The sequence below is a fragment of the Cyprinus carpio genome, chromosome A25 (genome assembly GCF_018340385.1).
Source record: "Cyprinus carpio isolate SPL01 chromosome A25, ASM1834038v1, whole genome shotgun sequence".
Lineage (NCBI taxonomy): Eukaryota > Metazoa > Chordata > Actinopteri > Cypriniformes > Cyprinidae > Cyprinus > Cyprinus carpio.
Genome location: NC_056596.1, coordinates 20,321,511 through 20,343,375, shown reverse-complemented (window position 1 = coordinate 20,343,375; position 21,865 = coordinate 20,321,511). Strand labels below are relative to the sequence as shown.

The following is a 21,865-nucleotide window of genomic DNA, read 5'->3' as shown; positions in this document are numbered from 1 at the left end:
AGTTGACAACAGCGCCAGAAATCCACTACAGAAGAAAGCTATCAGCGGAGCCACTGAGATGTACTCTTTTGAAGGCGAGTCTGTTGTTCGTCATGTGAAATGATTGTAGATTTAGTTCATACACTGTATATAAAAACAGTGTGGTAGTTCTAGCTAACGGTCCTATCATCACTTCTAAATATTCTGTAACATCACTTACAGCCGCTAATGCATTGCTATATTAGATTAGCCACAAAGCTAATACCATGTTTATCAGTGGAAGAGCGCGAACGTTAATAAGAGGTCAAACTATAACGTTAGCGTTTAACTTATTCTAAATATATCTGCAGTTTTTCCCACATAATGACCGCGTAACTGTGGCAGGGGGGCGCGTGTAGTCAATGACTAGAAGTTATGTACAGCGTGCCTCGACAAAACAACAACTGTTACGTTATTCTAACGCTAACATAGCTTCCTTTTTAGCATGCCCCTTAAATGCTTGCTATTAACTTGTTTGAAGGTGGTTCTTCTCAAAATTGACAGCGGTGTGTTCATGACACTAACGTTAACCATCTCAACTTCGAATTGATTCCGTAATCTTCCGGTAACAGTAGGCTAACTTTACGTTCGCCAGCGCATGACGATGTTTTGATTCAGACTGCACAAAGAGAAGAGGAGAAGATATACGGGTCCGTTGTGAATGTGTCTGTGAGAGCAAATATAGTGTAGTTACAGTAACTACAGTAGGTGCGTCAGAAACGATTAAACCAGAGGGGACATGTAAATAAATGTGAGCTGAACAAGCGCTTTTTTTCTTCTTTTTTTACAGATTGTTTCAAAGCAGCTTTACAGACATAACAGGAAAATGTTGTAATAATATAGTTAAATATAAGTAGGTAATAGGTAATACCTATTGCTTGACAAAAAAAAAAAAAATATATATATATATATTTCTCTATATTTCTCATTTTTGCCTATGTAGGAGATCCCTGTTTATTATTATTATAATTCTAATGATGACATGAGTAATGATACATGATGATATTATTAATACACATGCTTATTCTTTCTCTGTCTCTCTTTCTGCCCTACAGATGGCTGAAAAAGGTGAACGCTGTGGGACTACTTCTGCAAAGATTCCTCTAATGCAGTGTTCTTTTGATCATTAAAAAATATATACTTTTGATGTGCAATTGTTTAGTCATTGAGACTGTAATCTAAGGCTTTTTTTAACATAATCCCCTTCTGGAAAATGGTTTATACAGCCCACATACATAGAACAGGCAGATATTTTACTATTGAATGTTGTGTAAGTGTAGTTTATAGGAAATGGGTCTAATATCCAGTTATTTTCAAAATCAAAATATCGGCTTATAAATCGGCTCTTTTCGAGTTAATATCGGCACCGGCATCGGCAGTATTTAAGACATACTGCTGCTGCACAAATAGCATATAAAACCCCCAACAAAGCTGGAAGAAGAAACAAAAGTACAAATAGCATATAAAACCCCCAACAAAGCTGGAAGAAGAAACAAAAGTTTAAAACAATTAAACACCCTATAAGGCAGAAGGAATATACAAGATAAAACCCCACAGAAAAAGAAGATCCATTGCCAAGACATCCCCCCCCCCCCATGTTTGCTAGATCCATTGCCAAGACATATGTACTGCTGCTGCTCCAGAGAGCCGTGAGACCGTGTGTTTGCTATCTATGTGAGCCTGGGCCAGCTTTGCCGAATGACTTAACGCTAGTGAACTAGTGCTGTACTTACCTTTGACTTATTAATAAGCTAACAAAATAATTACCTGGTTAAATGTGTTTCTGGGCTAATGGACCCCAGATAAATTAACTAGTGGCTTAACGATGTGAACCTGGGTGATGCACCCTTAATGACCTAAATAACTATGTGTGTCTGAGCCAATAACTCAAACTTACCTAGGTAGAAACGTGCACTATGTGTGTCATTAACAAACAGGAATCACAATGCAGGCTGTCAGACGAATTAAACCCCAGCAATTTGTCATGCAAGAGTTGTAATTTTTTCCCATTAACGTTCATCAACATTACTGCAATGGAAATACTTACCTTTAACTTATAAGCTAACAAAATATTTGGCAAAAGAATAAATCGTTGTGGTGTCCTATGCCCAGGACTAATTCTGCTTCAGATGCAGCTGCTCATTTATTTTGAGAATTTAAAATATTTATATCGCATATTAAGAACAATAATGTTTGCACTGTATGAACACATCATTGCTAAATGCGTGGCTCATTCCAAGATGATCTTGTGCAAGGCATTACAGTGACTTTATTTAAATGCAGTTGACTGCTTTTATATTGTGTCTAAATTAAAATTTGCAACATAGAAATGCTGTGCATGCTGCTGCTACTGCACAAGAGACTGAACTGCTGAGAGCTCCATTAATTGGAATATGAGTAGCTAGGAGAATGCCTATTTTACTCTAACACAGTGTCTACACCAGACACGAGCGGCATAGGTACGATAGATAAAGCAGTCCACAAGGTGTGCAGTGCAATACAGCCAACGCAAGAAAACTTCTACTACTGCTGGTGCTGCTATTGATAATATTCACTAACATTTCAATACGGAATTAAAGTACATGCTCTTGCTGTTAAAGATATTCACAATTTTGTAGTAGAAATTTATTGTGCAAGCTATAGCGGTTGTAATATTTAATCAGAATTTGCAAAGCATAATCTACTGCTGTTGCACGAAACCTGAGTAAGCAAAATAAAAAAAACAAAGCAATAAACACTTAAAACAATTAAAATATCCTAAATTACCCACCACTGAAAAATCACAAAAAACTAAACAACTAAATCACTCTACATTAGCCACTGCTATATTAGGAATAACAACCTGACTTGCTATGCATGCTGCTGCTAATATTTTTTCTAACCTTGCATCTGAATTTGCTATGCATGCTTTAAAATTTGTTAACATTGCAATCTGAATAACTATGCATACTGCTGCACAAAAGTACTTAGAATAGCTACTGCCCCTTTATTAAATAACCAAACAACCAAATAATGCCTATTTCACTTTTAAAAGTTCTATAAATCCTGTTGAACTGAATAGCAAAGAAATAAAAATTCACTTAAAAATCACTACCATCCAAGCGTTATCTTATCACTGAAATTTCATGCAACTAAATGTACTTTATGCTGCCGCTGCTATATTAGCAACAATGATAATTGGACTGCCATGCAGACTTCTGTTAATATTTTCAACATTGTATCTGAATTTTGCCATGCATGCTGCTGCTATTAAAATTCACAAAACTTGCAATCTGAATAGCTATGCAATTAGAAATGGTTTATTATTAGTAGCATCTTTAGATTTAAAACAAATTCATGATTAATTACCTTTAAACTATCACTTAACATGACTTTTATAATAAACTCTTCACTATCCCGGAACCAAGGTAACAAGTGAAATAGAGATGTGGCCCCTTTTAGAATGAGTGCTCCCTCTTCTGAGTAAAGGCTGATTTATACTTCTGCGTTGGACCTACGGAAAATCCTTTATCCCTTTAGTACTCATTTAAACTTCAGTACACATGCAAACAGCTATGACTTCAATAAACACAAGCAAAACGACAAAATCCAAAGTCCACGGGCATGTTGCTGGTGTTACCCACAGTACCACGACAAAAGAAGAAGAAGCGCCTCGAAGGAGACAGCAACGGAACAGGAGAAGATATGGCATTCTTTCACTCATTAAATTATTTAAAACTACACAAAGGAGACAGCAACGGAACAGGAGAAGATATGCCATTCTTTCAGTCTCCATAAGGACTTGTACCATGGCAGATCAACATTGTTTGTCGCGGACAACTACTGATGTATAATGCTATTTAGTATAATAAATAAAAAGACACTTGTTCTTTGCTTTGTTTTATTTTATATAAGAAGATGTAACATTAAATATATATTAAAGTGCACATTATAAACACACACCAATCTCAAGTACATATGGAGGAAGGGGTTCTAGCAGACCAATCGCAGCGCTTGCTGTCCATGTAGAATTGATGCGCTGTTAGATTTTTGGAGAGGTGCACGTCAGGCTACGGTGTAGGTCCACCTTGACTTAAAACTGTGAAAAGTATAAATCAGCCTTAAGTGCATTGCAATGTGGCACGAGTACATGTATGAGCGGGTATATTGTTTTCTGTTGCTCATTAAAATAGTAAGGCTGTTCAAACCGACTCCACTAGTGAGGTGTGCATCTGAGACTTAAAACTGTGAAACACTAACTGCAAACCGACTCCACTAGTGAGGTGTGCATCTGAAAGTGATCCGTTCATGGTTAATGTAGAAATGAATGCCCACAGAAGATATTAAAAGCTTTGGAGATTTCGGGCAAAAAAGGTTATCCCCAATTCACTTTACTGTTCTAAAATCTGTGACGCTTGACGTTGTTTTCTTACATACATGAACTAGGAAAGCTGCTTGCTGCTGCTGCTAAAGCCACTGCTGTTATATGAACAATGCATGCTTAGTAATTACTCCTCACGCGAATAACCTGCACGTAGTTTTACAACTTGTATGTTTTCTAGTTTAAAAATGTCCATCTGACGAACGCAATAAAGCACTGAAATCAGAGTGAAAACCGTTTACTTATCTAGCTGTTGAGTTTCAGAGAACTCTGAAAGCGTGCTCCAGGAATCTCAAGTGAACGCTAGCCAGCAATTTAAAAGTAAGGCAGTAAGCTCATTGGCTGCATATGCAGCATGAACCAATCAGCTTGTGCCAAGTCGTTTAACTCTCTGAATATCGTTACGTTAACACCCCATCAGCCAGCGCCATCTAGAGTTTCATGATTGAACTATATATTTCTTTTGAACTTTCTGTTCATCTGTGAATCCTGAAAAATAAAATGTATCACAGTTTCCATAAAAAAATATTGTGCAGCACTGTTTTCAACATAATAATAATAATAATAATAAATGTTTCTTGAGCAGCAAATCATCATATTAGAGAATGATTTCTGAAGATCATGTGACACTGAAGACTGGAGTAAAGATGCTGAAAATTCAGCTTTGATCACAAAAATAAATTACAGTTTAACAGAAATTCACATGGAAACAGCTGTTTTAAATTGTAATAATATTTCTGTATTTTTGATCAAATAAATGCAGCTGTGGTGAGCAGAAGAGACTCTCTCAGAAACATGAACAGATCTTACTGAAGTAGTCCATCAGTTTAGTAGTATAGGAGTATTGTCACGAATCCTCCTTCCACCCACCAGAGTTCGCCCTCACATTATATTGACTCTCACACCACACAGACTGTTACACATCACCCTGGACTATTTCCCATGCTCCATTGCACTAATCACAAGTTCACCTGAAACCAGTGTGTGATTGGCAGCTGCTATCAATAACACACAATATATAAATCAGTCTCACACCACCATTCACTGCTGAGTATTGTTTGCGTTTGTCACTCTCTAAGTGGTAGTGTTTTATGGAGTTAGATTCCTGTCCTAGTTTTCTGAATCTAGTTTGGTCTTGATTCCAGTCTGTTTATCTCATCCTGTCTGTCAGCAGCCTGCCCTGGAATTATTAGCCTGTCTTGGATTATCCTTTTCATCTTGCCGTTCGGACTGTGTTTGCACATTAGTGATGGGTAAATGAAGCCTCATGAAGCACTGAGGCTTTCACCTGACTGTTTCGGGAAAAGTTTCAAAGCTTTGGAGTGTGAAAAAACAGCGCCATCTGGTGGTTAATAAAAACATATAGAATCCAAAAGCCTGTGAAAGACCCTCCGACAGATGAAGCAGCGACCACACATTCCATAGATCGACTCATGTTACATGCACAAATAAAAGCCTAACAGTGTTTGTTTGTTGAATTTCTCTCTCTTATAAAATAAATAACCCATTAAACTGTGGCATTAAATGCCAATATGAATATCAATATGATGTAATAGAAGAATGTACACATATATGAATTGCATATGCCAAATATAATTTTTATTCTTCATATTAATTGTATGACTGAGTATTTAAAAATGTAATTGAATAAATCTGAATGAAAACTTACTCGTAAAGTAAGATCTGCGGTTTCAAATATTCCACACGCACACGTGATTGGACAGAAAGTGAGGATTCGTTTTTCGTTGATCACATGATTCTCTGAAAACAATACGCGCTCCGGCACACAGCTTCGTGAGAAATTGCGCTGCTTACTCGAATCGCGCTTTGAAGCTCCAGTGTCATATGTAACATCACTATTGCACCTTGCCTGGACTATTGCTCATGTTATCGGATGACCCCTCTTGTCAAGCCCTCTGGACACTGTTAGCCGCCGATCAACCACGCCCGCTGGATTACTCTTGTCTTGCCCTCGATATACCTGTGTGCCATTGTCTGACCCTTGCCTGTTTTGACCATGTTTAAGAATAAAGCTTTGCGAATGGATCCGCACGCCACTCGTCTCAGTCTCTCTGTAACAAGTATATAGTAGATTGGACTATTTTTCATTTTGCAATGCATTCTGGGAACCCTGTTGTATGAATGCGATGCTATCGAATCTGTCCTAAAGCAGGACTCACACTGCCTACTTTCTGGAATAATCTTCACATCGGGAACATGCAGATGAAGCTCTACAACACTGAATACATGCAGATCTGGAACAGTGTCTCAGCTTCAATCAAACACACACACGTTAACAATCCAACATCTGATGCACTGTATGAGCCGACCTGAGATCTGACAATACACCACATTAATGAGCTGTATCTCAGCTCATGTGTGAATCATTCTGCATCACGTGTCATTCCCTCATGATTAATGGAGCTCATATAAAGCAGAAGAATGAACGTCTGTTAATGACAGTAAATCAGAACAGATCTGTTTGAATGTGCTGCTGTGATTGAGAACATTCATCAGGCTATTCTAATAAAAACTCACCCATAGAAAGTCCTCCTGCCCTGAGTGAGTCCTGCATTTGATGCTGTGATCCTGCTGGATGTGAGTGTGTGTGTGTGTGTGTGTGTGTGTGAGAGAGAGAGAGAGCTGGCAGGAGTCTGAGGTCACGTTCTCGTCCTGCTTTCAGCTGTAAGAGTGATTCTGTAAAACCTGAGCAGATCCAGAATGAAACAGAGACCTGCTGCTTCACTCGCTAGAATACTAATGATCACACATCAATGTGCTCTTCAGACGCCTCCAACACACACACACAAGCATATAAAACTCATACTCACCCAGCAACCCACCCACCAACAAACACACATTAAAAAAAACAAAAACACAGATAAATGGAAAATCCTATTCATTATTTGTCAGTCAAGTGTGACTATCATCAGTCCTGCCCACAGAAATCTGTATATTCATATGCACTGTGGTATAAACCAGCACAATACCAGAGTAAAAGCTCAGTGCAGTACACCATCAACTCAACAGAATCAAATCTGCCTCCATCTTTAATTCACACAACGGACTGCTAGTCAACCACTTCAGCAAACCAGTGTTGAATCACTCAACAACACTGCCATCTTTAAATCAATAACACACACTGACAGCTGGAGACCATCAAACCTTCTCAAACACATCAATCCACACTAGGGATGTAACGATTCAATCACCTCACGATTCGATTCGATTCACGATTTTGATTTAAAATTAGAGGCAACCACTGCATTTTAATCATGATCCAATTAAAGATGCTGCATACATGCAACATGAGCAGCTTTTAAACTAAAATAATTGTATAATTTCGAAATCTGATGCAAAAACAGAATGGATTGACTTCAGTTTTGTGAAACTATACATAAAAAATATCTGCATGAAACAGAAACAGCAGACGAGCTGAACGAGACGCAGATTCACTCTCTGCCAGCAGGTGGAGCTTAAAGCGTTTCCTTGGTTACCGCTGTAAACAAAGCAGTGCTGCACTTATGAACTTTAATATGCTTCATACAGAGGCAAGATGAAAAGAAAAAATACCATCTAAACTTTTCTAAAGAAAGTAAGTTCCCCTCAGACACACATTCATATAAACTCCTGCCCCGCGATTTGTTTAGCATCTCAACCGATTTGAATCGCCACATATTTGAATCGATTTTCAACCGGCTCGCAGTTAATCATTACATCCCTAATCCACACAGTACTGCGGTAAACATGGGATTCACCATGATGCTACCAGAAAACAACAACGAGACACTGAGTTTAATCTTTTGTGTGTGTGTGTGCAGCGTGTGAACCAGTGTTGTGTTGTGTGTGTGTGTGTGTGTGTGTGTGTGTGTGTGTGTGTGTGTGTGTGTGTGTGTGTGTGTGTGTGTGTGTGTGTGTGTGTGTGTGTGTGTGTGTGTGTGTGTGTGTGTGTGTGTACTGGTATTCACTACATTATGGTGACCAAATGTCCCCACAAGTATAGTAATATCAGTCAGTTTTGACCTTGTGGGGACATTGTTTGGTCCACATGAGGAAACAATCTTATAAATCACACAGAATTAATTGTTTTGAGAATGATTAGTGTGAGGGGTAGCTTTAGGTGTAGGGTTAAAGTAAGGAGATAGAAAATACAGTTTGTACAGTAGAAAACTATAACGGCCATGGAATAAACCAACAAAACATGGAAATATAACATGAATGTGTGTGTGTGTGCGAGGTCAGCGTTAGAGCACACAAAGTGAGGGGGTATGCACTTTGAAAAATAAACTTTAATTCACTTTGAAACAGTTGTGGGCAGTAACACATTATTGTAATTTGATTACTTTTTTAGTAACAAAGTAATTTAACGTGTTATAATTGTCAAAATAGTAATTAGAGTATAGGTACAAGCCGAGGTCTCGATATGTTACTGCCGCGTTATAAGGATGTAGTTTATGCACCGTCGAGTCAAGTGCATTCAGTGGATTAGAGACCTGCTCCCGCAAGACCCGACGCTACAGAGCGAGGCGCGAGACAACACTTGATAGTGCAGACACACATGTGTTTGCGGGATGCGGGACAATAAAATGATTCATAGGACTCCCACAAAATAGAAATATCTAAACATAAAATATCTAAAACAAATAAACTGTTATTCATCTATTGCACAAAAGCAACATGAACTAACATAAAATCTAAACAATATAAACGCTGCAAGCATATGCACAGTTTCTATTTAGGCTATAACACGTGTTTGCAGAGCTGAACAACGCAGTGCTGAAATTTGCGTGCTAATGAATCCTCTTATTAGAACACACAAATTGTAGACATTGTGAAAGATTCATTAAGCATATATTTATTGATTTATAACAGAGATTTGTGAGATTGTGTTGAACTGATATGTCTTTTAGAGATTATAAATGCAGCACTCTTTGTTGGCATTCTCCCAAACCATGCACAGAGCAGCCACCTGCTTTAGTTAAAAATAACAGTGTTCTGTGAATGTTGATGCTTTAATAACAAATATTTATGATGGGATTTCATAAATTTAATGGAGAAAAAAGTAAAGTAACTAGAAATGTAACTAATTACTAATTACTTTTGAAATAAAGAAATCAGAACAGTAACATGATTACGTTTAAAAGGAGTAATCAGTAATCGGTAATTTGATTACATTTTCAGAGTAACTTGCCCAACACTGCTTCGAAAATTATAACGGCACTTCTTTCTGAATATTGATTTGATCCAAATTATGTAGACTATAGTAGATATTTAGATAAAGTCATTTTCAGATGCAACGAATAAAACAGGAAAAACACAAACATGAAAATTGTAAATAAAATAATTTTATATATACAATTTAATAACATAAAGCCTAGTTTAATATATGAATAGGGTGTTTGTCAACTGATTGCATGCCAGTGTTGACCGCTCCATAAAATAGCCTACTGGAAGCACTGTAGTTTTGCTGTATAGCTACTAAAAATATGAAAAGTACTACACACAAATAACATTTTAAGATACTTCCGTTTCTGAACAAAGAAAGTAGTATGATGTCATAAATTAGCTACACAAGCCTGATTTTTGTTTTAATTGTCAGAATTTATCTTACATAACAAATAAAAAAGAAAAATCACAAACATTTGAAATCAAGACTGTGAAAAAAATGCCAGAATGAAGCCAGATTTGGCCCAGACTTTGTTGCTCTGGGAAGCCAAGTATAAGAATACTAATGCAAACACGCTAAACAAAAATAAGAATCAAAAAAAAAATAAACACCCAAAACATAAATAAGCATTTTTAATGAACCAAAATAAAAACATTTCACTTTTAATTTATGTATTTGCTCCCCCGTGGCACCGTCGCTGTGTGTGTGTGTGGGGTCAGTGTTTCCTGCTCTTTCACCAGTAATGGGATTGTGCTCTTCAGTACATTTGTGCTCTTGAGTCGCAGCCATCAGAGAGAAAGCTTCGATCTGAAAACAGTTCAGCCATGCGAGGCCAGAGATTGGGCAGCTGAAGCTCCTGTAGACGCTTATCTTTCTGCTCTCCGAGACTCTTTCTCGTGTCCTTGATGTAGCGCAGGTCAGGGAGCAGGAGAACAGGTTGGTTTGAGACGCCCAGCACTCAGATATTAAACACCAGCATGATGGACACAGTCGCAGCACTCCAGCAGGAACACCAGACATGAGGCCGGAGCTCCTCTGAATAATGACTCTCCCATCTTTACCAGCTGCATCAGTGATTCTGCTCTTCTCCTGTCCATCTCTATGAGCGGAGTCTGAGGTTTCAACATTTGAAAGTGAAGAATTTAAGACATCATTATTTGTACTGTAACTCATGGTGTTAGTTGGTTCTTGTAAAGCATGAACAAAAACAAGAATGAAACCAGATATTTTATAATAAAAAAAAAAAAAAAAAAAAAGGAATGAGATTTTTACATACAATGCACATAAAGTGAATGTGACATGCTGGAAAACTGAATGTAGTGCAGCAAAAAAAGCAAATAGCATGATATATATTGGCCAATCTCTAATATAAATAATTTTACAATGAAAATAAAACTTTTATCAACGTGACAATTAGCTGACATCTGAGAACTGTAAACATGCAAATGTGTTGTTAAATTACTGAAATATTGAACCTAAGAGGTTCAGCTGGAAGAAACTTTAGTGAATCGCTGATCTACATCATACTCTTGATTACTCGCTGACAGGAGCAGGTGATGAGGAATCAGGGCTGATAATAATGAAGTGTCTGTATCTCCACCAGCCTCTGATCCTCTGTAATTGACTGCTAAATGAGGCTCATGTCTCCTTTCAGGCCTCTGTTGCATTTCAGCTGCTAAAAATATCCAGATGAGCCGCTCTGCCCTTCAATATCACAGATAAATTAACCCATTTACACAAAAACACTCCCAGCATTCGCTTGATCTGTGTCAGGATACAGCAGATCTCAACCTCACAGAAGATCCTGGAGGAACATCTCAGTCAGGGTTATTACAGACATTATAGTTAGATGAAACAAAATACACGAAAACTTACATTTAAGCTAGTTTAAATTTAAGTTTAGTTTAATTTGAAGTACTAAAATTAGCACAAATAATTAACCTAAAACTATAAAAACTATGTAGACATTATATTTAATTTTTTTTAATTATAAAAATGACAACTAAAATGAAAGTAAAAACAAAATATAAAAATAAAATCTAATTCAAAATATCAACAAAAACTACATCACTGATACTAAAAGTGCAGGTACGGCGGGGGTTCCGTTGGTCCTGTTTGCACAGTATCTGAGTGCCTGGCTAGTGCTACCCAGCCTGACTCGCTGGCTTCCCCTGAGAGGACAGGCAATTCATTCTCAACTACCTCGACGACTGGCTCATACCCGCTTAGTCTCAGGATCAGTTGTGCGAACACAGGAACTTGGTGTTTTTTACACCTCAGCCTGTTGGGCCTTTCGGGTCAACTGGGAAAAGAGCAAACTCTTCCTGACACAGAGGATCTCTTTTCTCGGTATGGAATTGGACTCGGTCGAACTGACAGCACGCCTCACGCAGGAACGTGATCAGTCGGTGTTGAACTGCTTGAATACATTCAAGATCAGGTTGGCGGTCCCACTGAAACAATTTCAGAGGCTCCTGGGGAATATGGCAACTACGGCAGCAGTCACACCGCTGGGGTGCTTAATATGAGACCGCTTCATCACTGGCTCCATGGCTGAGTCCCGAGGTGGGGGTGGCAACGCAGCACTCAATGGGTCTAAGTTACACCAGCCTGCCACCAAACCTTCACCCCATGGTCAGACCTTGCATTTCTCCAGGCAGGAGTGCCCATAGACCAGGTCTCCAGGCATGCTGTGGTTCACATGGATACCTCAACCACCAGCTTGGGGGCCATGTACAATGGACTTGCAGTGTCAGGGGTTTGGACGGGGCCCCAAATGCACTGGCACATCAACTGCCTAGAGTTGCTGGCAGTGCACCTTGCCTTGATCCATGTCAAGGGGTGTTTACGAGGCAAGCATGTACTAGTCCACACGGACAACACTGCGACCGTTGCATACATCAACCGACAAGGTGGTCTGCACTCCCGTCGCATGTCACAACTCACCCGCCACCTCCTCTTTTGGAGTCAGATGCATTTGTGGTGTTCACATTCCTGGGCTGCTCAACCGGTCAGCCGGTCTCGAGCTGTGCTCCTGGGAGAATGGCGACTCCATCCCTGGACGGTCCAGCTGATTGGAGACATTTCTGAGCCGCTTAGGTAGACCTGTTTGCCTCTCCAGAAGCCTCTCACTGCCAGTTGTTCTACGCTCTGACTGAGGGAACGCTCGGCATGGAGACACTGGCACACAGCTGGCCTTCGCGAATATGCGTTTCCCCCAGTGAGCCTTCTTGCACAGACACTTTGAAAGGTCAGGGAGGACAAGGAGCAGGTCCTGTTAGTGGTGCCCTATTGACCCACCCGGACCTGGTTCCCGGAACTAATGCTCCTCGTGACAGCTCCTCCTTGGCCGATTCCTCTGAGGAAGGATCTACTGACTCTGAGACGGAGCCCCCTATGGCACCCACATCCAGACCTCTGGAAAACTTCATGTCTGGTCCCTGGGTGGGATGTGGTGGTTCTGTGACTACCCCAAGAGGTAGTTGACACCATCACTTCACATCACGTCTACGAGATGCTTATGCTTGGAAGTGGAACCTGTTTGTCGAGTGGTGTTCTTCTCACAGAGAAGATCCTCGAAGATGCCCAATCAGAGTCGTGCAGTCTCCCTCCACCCTTAAAGTTCATTGGATCACAGGGTGTGCCCTGCCCGCTCAGGTTGCGAGCTCACTTACTAGAAGTGTTCTTTACTAGAAGTGTTGCATCCTCCTGGGCGCTGGCTCGTGGCGCCTCACTGACAGATATTTGTAGAGCAGTGGGCTGGGCAACCCCCAACACATTCGCTAGATTCTGTAGCCTTCGGGTGGAGCCGGTATCCTCCTTTGTTCTTACCTCAAACGGGAAGAAGCACTGAGTGGCCCCGGGTTCAGGTCGGCTTGCTATAATTGCTCCAGAGAGTAAGAGAAAGGGATCTTTATAGGCGCAGTCATTTGTGTACAGGGAGAAGAGCAGTGGGGAGAGAATGCAGCACTGAAGAGCTCCAATGCATAAGTCCCTGGTTTGTCCAGATGTTGGAGGATGTAGTGCAATCCCATATTGACTGCATCATCCACAGACCTGTTTGCTCTGTAAGCCAACTGCAGGGGGTCCAGCAAGGGTCCAGTAATGTCCTTCAAGTAGGCCAGCACCAGTCTCTCAAATGACTTCATGACCACAGATGTTAAAGCAACAGGTCTGTAGTCATTAAGTCCTGCGATTTTTGGTTTCTTGGGTACAAGGATGATGGTGGGGCGTTTGAAGCAGGAGGAGACTTCACACAGCTCCAGGGATCTGTTGAAGATCAATGTGAAGATGGATGATAGCTGGACAGCACAGGCTTTCAGGCAGGCTGGAGAGACACCGTCTGGGCCTTTGGCTTTTCTTATCTTCTGCTTCCTGAAGACTTTGCATACATCCTCTTCACAGATCTTGAGTACAGGCTGAGAAACAATGGGGGAGGGAGAGAAGGAGGGGGAGGGTGTTGATGGCTGTGCTGTAAGATGGTCAGAGTGGGTGTGGGGTGTCAGACCAAGCTTTTGCTTTTCAAACCTGCAGTAAAACTCGTTCAGGTCTTCAGCCAGTTGTTGATTGGCCTCAGTGCTAAGGGATGGAGTCTTGTAGCTGGTGATGTGCTTTCAGGCCATTCCACACTGATGTAGAGCATGCCAATGTGCATTGGCTCATTTAGTTTACACTCGAAGTAGATTGGTCTCTCTAAGCAAGATCCCAATTCGTTGGTCATCCAACGTGACATCTCTGTTCCTTCCTTCAGGGAACGAGGGTTACCATACGTAACCAAGCCATCTACAAGATAGATTAAAATGCCGATAAAGTCAAGAAAAGATGAGACAAACACATGACAGTATGATTGAAATGTCAAAATGTATAAAAAATATATATATAAAATAAAATAATAAAATAAATAAAACACGTTTATTCTGTGGTACCTAAAAAAACCAAACAATTCGACAAGTTTTTTTTCTTGTAGGAGCCAATGGCTAGTTACTTGATTATTTTGTCTGAAACCCTGCCCTAGCAGCCATATAAAAGACTGTGACGTTGTGCCGGTTAGTTCAGGCCGCTCTCAGTTAAATCTAGAGCTCTTACACACACAAACACACACACACACAAACACACACACACACACACACACACACACACTCTCTCTCTCTTTTCTAGCATTTTAAATACAGTTGCTCCTTTATGCTTAAGGAAGGTTAAGGAAAACAGTCTGACACCGTGGTAACCCTAAAGAGAGCAAGAGCAACCCTATGGAGTGCAGCTGGAGGAAAACAAAACTAGAGGTATTTCGTATTGCTTGGAGGGAAAGTAACCTATCCTACAGAAAAGCATTAAAAAACTGATAGATCTGATTACTTTTCGTCTCTTTTAGAAGAAAACAAACATAACCCCAGGTATTTATTCAATACAGTGGCTAAATTAATGAAAAATAAAGCATCAACAAGTGTTGACTTTTCCCAACATCACAGCAGTAATGACTTTATAAACTACTTTACTTCTAAAGTCGATACTATTAGAGATAAAATTGTAACCATGCAGCCGTCAGCTACAGTATCACATCAGACAGTGCACTATAGATCCCCTGAGGAACAGTTCCACTCATTCTCTACTATAGGAGAGGAAGAATTGTATAAACTTGTTAAATCATCTAAACCAACAACATGTATGTTAGACCCTATTCCATCTAAGGCTCCTAAAAGAGGTGCTTCCAGAAGTCATAGATCCTCTTCTGACTATTATTAATTCCTCATTGTTATTAGGGTATGTCCCCAAAAACCTTCAAACTGGCTGTTATTAAGCCTCTCATAAAAAAACCACAACTTGACCCCAAAGAACTAGTTAATTAGACCGATCTCGAATCTCCCTTTTCTGTCCAAGATACTAGAAAAGGTAGTATCCTCACAATTATATTCCTTCTTAGAGAAAAATGGCATCCTGTGAGGATTTCCAGTCAGGATTTAGACTTTATCATAGTACTGAGACTGCTCTCCTTAGAGTTACAAATGACCTGCTCTTATCATCTGATCGTGGTTGTATCTCTCTATTAGTGCTATTGGATCTTAGTGCTGCGTTCAACACTATTGACCACACCATTCTTTTGCATAGACTAGAACACTTTGTTGGCATTAATGGAAGTGCATTAGCATGGTTTAAATCGTACTTATATGACCGCCATCAATTCGTAGCAGTGAATGAAGAGGTATCATATCGATCACAAGTGCAGTATGGTGTACCTCAAGGCTCAGTACTAGGGCCGTTACTCTTCACGCTTTACATGTTACCCTTGGGAGATATCATCAGGAAACACGGTGTTAGCTTTCACTGTTATGCTGATGATACTCAGCTCTATATTTCTTCGCAGCCCGGCGAAACATACCAATTTGAAAAACTAACAGAATGCATAGTCGATATAAAAAACTGGTTGACGAGTAATTTCTTACTACTAAATTCTGAAAAAACAGAGGTGTTAATTATAGGACCTAAAAGCTCTGCATGTAATAACCTAGAACGCTGTCTAAGCCTTGATGGCTGCTCTGTCAATTCTTCGTCATCAGTTAGGAACCTAGGTGTGCTATTTGATAGCAACCTTTCCTTAGAAAGCCACGTTTCTAGCATTTGTAAAACTGCATTTTTCCATCTCAAAAATATATCTAAATTACGGCCTATGCTCTCAATGTCAAATGCAGAAATGTTAATCCATGCGTTTATGACCTCAAGGTTAGATTATTGTAATGCTTTATTGGGTGGTTGTTCTGCAAGCTTAGTAAACAAACTCCAGTTAGTCCAAAATGCAGCAGCTAGAGTTCTTACTGCACTGGCTCCCTATCAAACATCGTATAGATTTCAAAAATCTTGCTTATTACTTATAAAGCCCTGAATGGTTTAGCACCTCAGTATTTGAACGAGCTCTTGTTACATTATAGTGCTCCACGTCCGCTCCGTTCTCAAAACTCTGGCAATTTGATAATACCTAGAATATCAAAGTCAACTGCGGGCGGCAGATCCTTTTCCTATTTAGCTCCCAAACTCTGGAATAACCTACCTTACATTGTTCGGGAGGCAGACACACTCTTGCAGTTTAAATCTGCAAGATTTAACATAGCACATTCACACAGCACACTAATACGCTTCTAATATCCAAATCAGTTAAAGGATTTTTAGGCTGCATTAATTAGTTAAACCGGAACCGGGAACACTTCCCATAACACCCGATGTACTTGCTACATTATTAGAAGAATGGCATCTACGCTAATATTAGTCTGTTTCTCTCTTATTCCAAGGTCACCATAGCCACCAGATCCAGTCTGTATCCAAGTCAGCGGGTCACTGCAGTCACCCGGATCCAGTACGTATCCAGACCAGATTGTGGATCAGCACCTAGAAATGACCTCTACAGCCCTGAAAGACAGCAGAGACCAGGACTAGAGCCCCAGAGACAGATCCCCTCTAAAGACCTTGTCTCAGATGACCACAAGACCACAGGAAACAGATGATTCTTCTGCACAACCTGACTTTGCTGCAGCCTGGAATTGAACTGCTGGTTTCGTCTGGTCAGAGGAGAACTGGCCCCCGACTGAGCCTGGTTTCTCCCAAGGTTTTTTCTCCATTCTGTCACCGATGGAGTTTTGGTTCCTTGCCGCTGTTGCCTCTGGCTTGCTTAGTTGGGGTCACTTCCATTACAGCGATATCGTTGACTTGATTGCAAATTATTGCACAGATACGATTTAAACTGAACTGAGCTGCATGATGACATCACTGAATTCAATGATGAACTGCCTTTAACTGTCATTTTGCATTATTGACACACTGTTTTCCTAATTAATGTTGTTCAGTTGCTTTGACGCAATCTTTCTTGACTTACAAAGAACATAAATAAATAATACACACACACACACACACACACACACACACTATTCAATTAAACCACAGCAGTGTGTGTGTGTGTGTGTGTGTGTGTGTGTGTGTGTGTGTGTGTGTGTGTGTGACTACACAAAGAACAACACTGATTACATCAGACTGTGTTTGTGTGTGTGTGTGTGTGTGTGTGTGTATGTGTGTGTGTGTGTGTATGTAATCCTTCCATTCCATTAGTAAGAATCGATCCGGCCGCTGGAATCGCTGACTAACCTGCAAGAGCTGTGTGAATATGTATGCTGAACATGAAACACTGAAACACACACAGGTTAAACTCTGTTTAAGTGTTTCTGCATTAAGAGTCAGTGTCCTGTTGAGTGTGTGTGTATGTGTATGATAGTAAACGCGCATCACTTCGGTCCGTCTCCTGCTGCTCATTAAATGCCAGAGCTGTCAATCAAACTCCAGTGGCTTTATTGTGATTCACCCCCCATCAGCCGGACACTGATTGCACAGATGCATGCTGGGAAGCGCAGTCTCAGAGCCGAGAGCACAGAGTTGACACACTAAAACACTGATTACTGAAGGACTGTTAGTGTTCAGTTCATCACTGATGCTGCAGGATTGACACACTGCAGCTTTGAGAGGATCGCTTTACTGAATAACTCATCATCTGTCATCTTCCAGAGCTGAATCTGGAGCGTCATCATCATGTAAATAATTTCACTGCTGCTGCTGATGATGATGACAGTAAAAGTTCCCTGACAGATTGATCAAATGATATTTTTCATGTTGTATTACAGACCCCAAACACATACAGTGCCCTGCTTCTGTTTCTTACACAGTATATTATGAAGATGAGATGAAGGTGATGGTCTGGTCGAGCATCCATCAATGCAGGACCGCTCAGTGCTTGTGAAATCACCTGATGACCTGAATGAGAAGAGCACTGTTCCTCTGGCCTTCAGATGTAGAAATACAGAGCAAATCTGCTGAAAACCTCCCAAACTCAGAGACCTCATGAGTAGACGTGAACATCAGAGTCTACAGAGTCTGTTCAGTCAAACCTCTCCACACGGATTGTGTATCCTGATAGGTGCGTTCAAGTTCATATTTACGATATCAGATGCGTTGTCAATGTACCATTTCTTTGTGTTTATTAAATTCATGAAGGTGCTGTAAAATGAATCGTTACATATCTTACAATACTATGGTGTTTTGTACATGCAATCTAGTTTTATTGTAAATGAAAAAAAAATAATCATTTAAATCATTCAAACAAATTTACTGTCAACTAAAGACTTGTAAACTCAAAGGCTGAAAGTAATGTGTATTCTGCATTCTTTTTGACTTGATCTGAGTCTGATACGGACACACACATCAGCCGTCCTGAGGAGACCCTGTGCCCGGGGCTGATGGGTAAACTGGCCTGAGGAAAACACAAGGAGACTGATATCACAGACACGAGGACAAGTCACGCTGTGATTGGCCAGAACCACAGGATCCTTCATGTGGAAGCTGATTAACCCACAGAACAGACTCAAATTAAACACCACCAGGACATGATACTGCACCCAGACCATTCCTGAACTAGTCATAACTCTAGCCCAGACCATGAGCCACCTCTGAAACCACACACCATGATCAGAGAATCATGACTAGCCATATTTATATATAATTCATATATAGCAGCGCCACATTAATATCTCCAGACTCTTACCTTTTGTTGTTGGTCAAAGTGTTTTCTTGAATCCATGGCGTTTTGCTTAACAAACACATGATCAGCGCCAAAATGGAATTTTAACACCCAAAGTGCATATCATTTTAATAAACACGACTACTTTTAACAGAAATAGGAATATTGAAAGGTCTGCTGCTGGCGACTTACCATTAGCTGTTATGTTTGAATAATTAATAAGCTAATTCCACAAGGTTATTATAGTTAACTGAAACTAAAAAATAAACCATAAAAAAAAAAAAAAAAAAAAATGAAACATTTTTGTTAAGTTTAGCTTGAAGTGCTAAACTAACTAAAATCAAAACCACACTATTTTTCTAAGTTGAATTTAAAAAAATGCAGTACATTTTACAAGAAAATACTATTTCATTCTCTACTTCAAACTTTCACATTAAATTCAACATGTTACCTTGCCATTTCTTATTTAATTATTTGTGAAATTTACTAGCAATTTCGAAGTGAAAACTGTTTTGTTTTTCAGTGTAATAAAAAACTACACATATTTAAATAAAACAAAAACTAATAAAAAATAAAATCACAAAAGCTTTAACTAAAATTACAGCGAAAAGAGATAATATAAAAAATCTAAGCTATAAAAGTATATCAGTAACTTTAAAATGAGGTAGATTTAGGCGAGGTTTGGCTGCTGCATGTTTGTATTGATGGTAATGGCTGGGCATACAGTCTCACACATGACTGCACACACGCATGTAGACATGTAGGGTTAGATATGCTGAGTAGAGAGGCTCTACGTCTCTCTACACGCCCTGTATCATATCTAACCCTGCTCTCTAACGCCCTGTGAGAGCAGTCCTGTCAATGTGATTCCTGTCTGATGCTTCATGCGTCTTTAATGCCTCATAAACGCCTTTTTTAGCAGCGATGAGACGCGCGCACAGGTTCGCGTGAACGCGCGACTGACTCCATACAGAAATCAAAGCAAAGCATCAGTGTTCGTCAAACAGGCGCGCGCGCGTCTGCACTGCAGTACATGTGTGTGTGTCTCAGCATCAGCATCATCATCCTTCTCCTCCTCACAGAGCGCGTGCATTTTCGCAGCATCGCGCGTCTCCTCGCACACATCCAGCGTCAGTAAAAGCGCGGTTCTTACCTGCGGATGCGACTGTGCCGTCCGTTCACCTTCAGCTGACGCTCCCGTTTCGCAGCGCGTCGCCGGGCGGACTGACAGCGCGGGGCTCGAGCGCAGCGCTAAGCGTTTCTCTCGAGCACCTGATTGGACAGTACGCGGTGACGCGCACGTGAAGAAGCAGCGGAAATGGGCTGATTGGCAGATTCAGCTGTCAGCCAATAATACAAGTCCTATATACACGACCATCTAACAAACTAAAAAACAACCTACCTATCTATTCTATCTGGTCTGTCTATCTATCTATCTATCTATCTATCTATCTATCTATCTATCTATCTATCTGTCTATCCCATTTTAAGAATGCTCTCAAAACATAATTTATAAGTTGTTCATGGAGCGTTTTCTGAAATGTTTTAGTTGGATGTTCACCTAATGTATGTTACTGCTTGATTCAAAATGTTCTCATACTTTTTTCAATTAAATTAATGTACTATATTTTGGTTTGATAATATTTTTTTATTGAATATTTTTGTATTTATAGGGGATTTTATAGTACTAAATAATATTTATGGAAGAGTTATGACCCTTTTTATTACCGGTTAAACACTATTATATGAAATATACATTATCCAAAACATGTTTCACTCTAAAACTGCAAGAAAATCAAAGGCATAAATCTAATTAAAATCTAATCAAGTTGTGTTCCAAATTTGAGGTTGATATTACAAAAAATAACAATAAAAGGAAGTATTTGTTTGGGTGCAATACCAAAGGTTTCTACTTGAACAAATTCACTCCTCATTCATTTCCAGTGACATCATTTTTGACTGCTAACCATTCAAGTGTGTTTCAGGGCCATTTAACCTTTTCAAATTGCATCCATGATTTATTTTTGTGTTCACATAGCAAGTGCCAAAATCTTTACCAAGTTTCATACCATTGTAACTCAGTAAAAAAAAAATCTCAAAAAACAAAATGTAAAATTTGGGGGGTAAAAAATGACTGAACTACACCAGAGGATTTATTTATTTATTTATTTTTTAAATATACAAATATAAATTTTGTACATTTAAAATAAAGTCTTTGTAACATAATGTAAATGTTAGCGAAACATTGTTAGAATGTATTTGTTGTTGGCTGGGTCTGCAGTAGTGCAGCCAGTAGACAGACAGTAATATTGTTATACAAGTTTTATCCTGCTGTCAGTCCCATCACTGCAAATAAAGATGAAGAGACACACACACACCAGTTCAAAGGTCACGGTTAATTAAGATGGGCTCATTATGATCATGTCCAGACACTGATGCAGTTTACCACTGACTCTAAATGAGATTAAACTATTACCTGACCTTAACTAACTGATCAATGATGACAGATCACCTGTTCTAAACAAATAAATCCTCAGGACCCAGATGGAAATGAACGTGTTTTTGCTGTGGTTTTCATGAATCTTATGCAGAATTCGTGTGTGTGTGTGTGTGTGTGTGTGTGTGTGTGTGTGTGTGTGTGTGTGTGTGTGTCGGGATCTTCAGACCCTCATTCTGCTGTAGGACCGGCATTGTCCCGCTCACAGCCCCCCGATCCAGCGGGGAGCGTTAATCCGTCTGATGGGGGCAGGAGTGAAATGGAGAGAGAGCA

The 21,865-nt window shown here is 39.9% G+C and overlaps 1 protein-coding gene across 4 annotated transcripts in view; it reads right to left on the bottom strand.

Annotated features, from left to right (window-relative positions):
* The window catches only part of cntn1a (contactin 1a), a 79,324-nt gene extending 58,949 nt beyond the window's left edge, over positions 1-20,375 (bottom strand). For 2 of the 4 annotated variants that reach the window (XM_042715844.1, XM_042715846.1), the window contains exon 1: positions 20,249-20,375. The gene's annotated coding sequence lies outside the window, so the exon portion shown is untranslated. Of the gene's footprint in view, positions 1-6,916; positions 7,034-20,248 lie in introns of those variants that run through there. The other 2 variants (XM_042715847.1, XM_042715845.1) reach the window with 2 other exon arrangements.
* Between the last annotated feature and the right edge of the window lie 1,490 nt (positions 20,376-21,865).